At 44.9% G+C, this 5,947-nt stretch overlaps 1 non-coding gene across 1 annotated transcript; it reads right to left on the bottom strand.

Moving 5' to 3' along the window:
• Positions 1-943: 943 nt before the first annotated feature.
• Positions 944-1,016, bottom strand: TRNAT-AGU (transfer RNA threonine (anticodon AGU)). Its single transcript has one exon. It is a non-coding gene; the product is annotated as a tRNA-Thr (tRNA).
• Positions 1,017-5,947: the final 4,931 nt, after the last annotated feature.

Below are 5,947 nucleotides of genomic sequence, written 5' to 3'. Positions count from 1 at the left end.
TTCTGTTTCTTTAGCCTTACTGTGATATATACAGAGGAAAGCTAGGAAATTCCTGCAGGTCACTTCTCATGTGGAGAAAACACATCAACCCACCCAAGCTGTAATGTTCTCACTGTTTTGGGAAAACAGAGCTGTAAGGAAACTGGCTCAAGAGAGGAGACCAAAGCACCATGTCCTTCCTGGCAGCCAGCGTCCACCTCCACCAGACAAAAATGTTTCAGGCGTTTGAGCCTTCTTTCCATCAAATGGAAAAGGCCCTTTTGAAATTCAGAAGGGTCCTTTTACACCACTGGTTTGGATTGTTTGGATAGAACGAAATAAAAAGTCTATTTGGAAATAAGCAAAGGAACACGACATGTGCAAAGGCAGAGTATGAAGTCTCATAAATCTGGCCTGCAATTCATTGAGCTGAAGATGCAAAATAGGTTAATTCCTAGCTCTTCCTTTTTTTCTTGAAAATGGTAACTTTCCAACCCTGCCAGCAGAGTTATGAAGACCAATTTTCTATTCCTCCACAAACTGTATTTATAGTTTTTTCTGCCAGCTCTGCAATTACTGAGCTCTGGAGACATAATTTGATTGTCCTGCTGAAGTATGAAGAGATGAACCTGTAAATATCTAGCAGAAATTTCAGATTTGCTCATCAATGACCTTCACTATGCCTACAGGGTTCAGAAAGCTTTAAATCCCATTATTAGGTATTTCCTATCTCCGATTGCTGTACTTCAAAAATATGTTGAGGTATTTTTTTCGGGGTTTAGGTCTGACCATTGCTATTTTTCTCTGCTTCTTGTTGCCTGTTATTTGGTATAGGCACTATATGATGTTTCTGTTTCACCTAGGCTGGGGGTGGATGCTCCAAAAAATGGTGCCAGCAACATTTTGGTAAAAAACAGGAAGATAAAGCTGTGAGTCTTTACAGGAGGTGCAGAGCCACCCCTCCAGGCTCCAGTGAGATTTGAACTCACGACCCCTGGTTTACTAGACCAGTGCTCTAACCCCTGAGCTATGGAGCCTCTGAGTTTTGGATACTTTTTCCTATGCAAACATTACATACAATAATTTTCTCTGTTAATTCTGGAGTGACCCAAAACCTACTCTGCTAGATTGCACTGCTCCAAGAATTGGCGACTGCACAGTCAGCAGGAGGGGAGCATCCATCAGCTTTTTTTTTTTTTTTTTTCCTTCCTTCCCTCATGCTTTATCAATGAAACCCAGTATTATTAGCTCCTTCGGTAAGCCCTCAGGATGCCACTTCAAGGAAACACACTGGATATGATGCTCCATGTGACTGCCCACCCTGCACAGCCTAAGTTTCCAGCTCGGGATGAGAAGTGGCAAAGGTGGAGTGGATGTGGAGAGAGCAAGAAGCAGAGGAGTGGAACAGAACATCATGTTTATCATTTGACCAGATGCTGGACAATGAGAAACCCTGTCATATATTTTTTGCTTATATTTATGTATACCTTTGAATATTTGTGTAAAAGCGCTAAATATGGCAATGCCAGGCGGATGGGGAAACCTCATATAGAGCCTCCCCCTTAGTGTTGTGCACTGGGCTGTCACTTAGATGATTTCCAGGCACAGAAGAAAACAAGCTCTTTCCCTGCAGAGCCCCTTGCACACGATGCCTTGGCTTCTTCACATCAAGTAGGCAAGTCCTGCAGAGCTAAGGTAGAAAAGCCCAGCCTGGAGCACTTCAGATTTGAGGGCAATATTTACGGAGAGCCTGTCAGCCTGCAGAAAGTCTGGGAGAGGCTGCTGGTTGTGCGTGAAACCCTCAGGCACAGAATTGCCTCACGGCGGGGGAAAACATCCAGCAGCAGCCAAAGAGGACTCTGAGTTTCAGGGTCTTAGTCAGAAGATGCACAAAGAGAAAACGTCAGTACAAATGGTTAAAGAGTGACTCAGAATAAGCCACATTATATCTATTATTCCTGGTCTTTTTGTGGAAGAAAATTGGTCTCTTTGGAAGAAGTCGGAAATTAAGACCATCCATTCTCCCAACTGTAGCAAAACACAAACCCTCATTAGGTGGTCTGAAAAGCATTTCTCAAGCCTTTATCTGACAAGCTAAGAGCATGATTCGGGACGCAGTATTTAAGGACAAATGATGAATTACCTGGCATGGGTTTGCTGCCTGTGCTTGGCATTGGGTAAACTCACAAAGAAGCTTGAAGCCAATCAAGCAACTTTGTACAAATCCTGCTGAAAGCAGCCCTTTGGGGGCATGCGGTGAGGACATATACCAATAAAATAGTTCTGAAAATAGTAATGAACATCCCATGCAAGAACATGTGCTTGGAACATGGTTTACAAGAGCAGCTGGGCTTGTAGCCTGAGAACACATGGCTGAGCCATGAGAGACACTGGCTGGCAGAAGGAAATAGGGGAAACAATTTGGTACAGGCTGTTTTCAGACCCTGATTTGAAAAATAATATGGTTTAAATGCATACTGATGCTGGAAGCACTTTGATGAGAAGTAAATGCTTCTGGTAATGGGCAGTGATGGGGTGGTGTGAATGCAAAAGGCTTGCTGGTGCTGGAGAAGCTGTCTCGCTGCTTTCCTGAGTGAAACTGCTGCAGCTGCATTTCTCAAAGCCGGTGTTTCCTGAGATACTTTGATGTTTGAGATACAGTGGTAAACCTGTGCAATGCTGCGAGCTGCCCTGGAAAGGAGTTGTTACTGCTGACTTCACAAACAGGTCAGCTAATGCACCAGGAGCTGCCACGGCCACCCCTGTGCTTTCACCTCTGACACCAGTGAGCCCTAGAAGAAGAGCGGGTGCTGTGCCCTAACAGCACTGTCCCCACAGCCTGAGGCTGTCCCCTGATTCCAGTTTCTGTTTGATCTCTGCTGTCCTCCCTGCCCATCCCAGGAGCCTCTCCTGGGATGGTCCTGTTTTGCAGTAGTCCTGGTGGGTAAGGAGTGGCTGCCCAGGTCTGGCAGGAGGGCTGCACCTTGCCTTCTGACCAATGCTCCAGGTACGACTACACCTACATCCTCAGATGAAGTGCCTGGAGGGTACAAGGCTGGAAGTTATTCCATTTTTACCACCAACACTCCTGCAAGCAGCTTACTTCCCACAGCCTAGGGGCAAATCTGCCTCCTTCATGGATGCAGTGGCATCTCGTCCAGTTACACAAGTGAGGTTTTCCATGCTGGAAAGCTGCGATAATCCTCTGCCAGCTGGTAAGAGATTGCTGGCTGTATTGTGGCAGTGCAGAAAGGATCAGTAGTGCAGCACACACGAACATCTGCCTCGCCACACAGACCATGTGAACCAAAGCAAAACTCTCCTGTGGTGCTGGGATGGCACTTCTGATAGAAATGCTGCTGCAAAAAGTGAGGAAAACCAGAAGGAATAATAATTGCTAAATGAGACATAAATGCTAATCTGTTCACTAGGTCCATGCAGTGCAGACCACCACTGCTACCATCAGGCTTGATAAAGGAACTTTCTGCTGGTGGAGTCTGAAGGACCTGAAACATCTTGCCCTTAAGCCCTTCCAGCCAGGTCCTGGTGAAAAGTTTGTCAGGGTCATTATGAAATGACTGTTAATAAAGTCATTAGGGCTGAATTTTCTTGTTCCATGGGAGTTAAGCTAATGAGAAACCATCTTTTGATTTGTTTTTCAGTCTGTTGTCTGGACCTAAGCTATGTTGCTACAATTTGTCTTCTACTCTAAGAAACGCTATTATCAAGAAGATACACAGCTCTCCCCTGGCATTTCTACATGAGATACTTCTTCAGTTCAAACCCAGCACCAATACATTATATGTGAGCACAATGCTTCACTGGGCTGTTGACATAATTTTGCTTTTCTTCTGGAATAGGTCCTTCATCTTCGTTATGGGACAAGATGCAGAAGTCATCCTGCTGCCAGGTGGCCCAGCACTCATCTGGGAGCAGTCCTGGTGAAGCTGGCTGCTTGTGCTCTGATGTGCGGCCCACCTTGCCCAGCTCTTAGATTTTATAATTAAGATAAAGAGAACCTGGTACGAGATGTTGACAACTGTGAGGGATGAGGAACTCAGTGGGGTGGCATATGGAAACAATGTAGCTGCACAATTTGGGGATAAAATGTGTGTTTCTTTTATGTCTCTATGCCAGCAAGCCAAGCCCTATCTTGCTGAGATGTTTATCTAATGCAGCTGGCTTTTTCAGCTCTCATGATTGACTTTTCCCCTGGTCAATCCCATCACGCTCTATTTGCCTGTGGAGCAGCGTGCATTGCACTTTCCTGTAGTGGTACTGCCAGTTCAGCTTCACCTGTTCATCTGCAGCAAAATATGGGCTGACCACCTGGGCAATACAAGTCTAGGGATAGATCCCCAATGCTTACTGCAGATTCCAAGCACCAGAAAAAAGTATTTTAGCTTGTTTCTCATATCAGATGATTCCTGTCTGCATGCCTGTTCTTTCTGACCCAGACTGCTTGGCAAAGCTGGGAGTTGTCCTGGTTATACCTATGAGAAAAGCAAAACTTGACAGTTAAAATGCTTCTGCTTTTCATGGAAAATAAAATCTTCCACTGTGTTCTTTGCTTTTACCCAGAGATCAGGGAAATTGCTGCAAATGTTTGTGTACGGCAAATTAGGCCTTATTGGCATAAACCATGGATAATCTTAGCAATCTTCAAAAATATTTTCTGAGCAAAAGTCATATAAAGGGAGTCACAGGACAGTGACCCCCCACTGCTATGCAAAGGACAAAGCTCAGCACCGGGCATCATTTCTTGCAATAAAGCAACAAACCAAAGCTGAGATGTTTGTTTTCCATAGCTGGGAAACATCCATCCTGAAACAACACCGAGCTTTGGTGACATTATTCACAGGGCTATCTGTCCACAGCAAAAGAAACGGTTATGTCAGGTTGGATTTCTAGCAAGCCAACAATAACAGCCCACTGGAGCCCAGCTTTCACTTCAAATTGTGTGATGTGGATGAGGGACCACCTCCTCACACAAACAAAGGCTTGACAATGTGATGGACTCCTTCAACGACATGTATAGACCCTGCTAATGATTCTACCAAAAGCTAATAAACTGCATACTATCAGTTATAAGCAACTTGGCAAATTTCAACAGTACATTTGATCTGATGCTTGGAGAAGGAAAAATGTATTTTGCTATTGCTTTTGTAGCCATACTTGAAAGATTATTTCTTTTTAAAAATCATTCTAACAGTGGGAAGATGAAGCTAGATAAGTGAAAGCTTAAAAGGTTAATACAGTGTTGCATAGCGTGGGGTTCCTTCTGGCCTTAAAATGAACCGTGAAGTCTGGATTGACTCTCTCAGGCTCTCCTTGCCTACTTGTGCTTGTAAGCAGCCCAGGGATAACCATTACCTTAAAGTTGCTGGCTTCCTTTAAAGTACCCTTGTAAAGTTTTCTTGGAAACCAGTAAGAATTGCTTCATGCTCTGGAAAAAAATTAAATGATGTTTGGAATAAACATCTTGCTTTGAGGGTGCCCATTTTGTTCCCTGTGTTGGGAGAACAAGAATTATTTCTGGAATGCAGCTGTCCCTCTTTAGGCTGCTGTAACTTCTCCCTGGAGTCCCCCTTGGAGTATAAAGTTGGTCGAAATTTTACCCTTGACCCCCTTCTGACCAGCAAAGAGCAAAATCCAGCTTGTTCAGAGAACAAAGTGTAGCTGCTAGTGCTGTGCAGGCCTAAGGAGGATTGCAGGCACAAGTCAAAGTGCCTTTCCAAGAATTTTCCAGAACAGTTGTGAAACATGGAGGGATTGTTTTTTCTTGGTTTCGTCTTGGTCACTTCCAGTCCCCCAGAGGCATGGGGGTTTGTGCTCTAGCTCACAATCTGTATTTCATCGGTGCAAGCCACCAACCTACTCTGCCATGGGCACCCCAAGCCCTGCCACTAGCCCAGGGCCACAGCTCCTGGGGGGGGGGGTGTGGGGGTGGCTGGTGCCCATCACACAA

Source organism: Falco biarmicus, chromosome 9, assembly GCF_023638135.1.
Source record: "Falco biarmicus isolate bFalBia1 chromosome 9, bFalBia1.pri, whole genome shotgun sequence".
Taxonomy (NCBI): Eukaryota; Metazoa; Chordata; class Aves; order Falconiformes; family Falconidae; genus Falco; species Falco biarmicus.
Note: the sequence above shows the minus strand (reverse complement) of the source record. Positions and strands in the feature narration are given on the sequence as shown.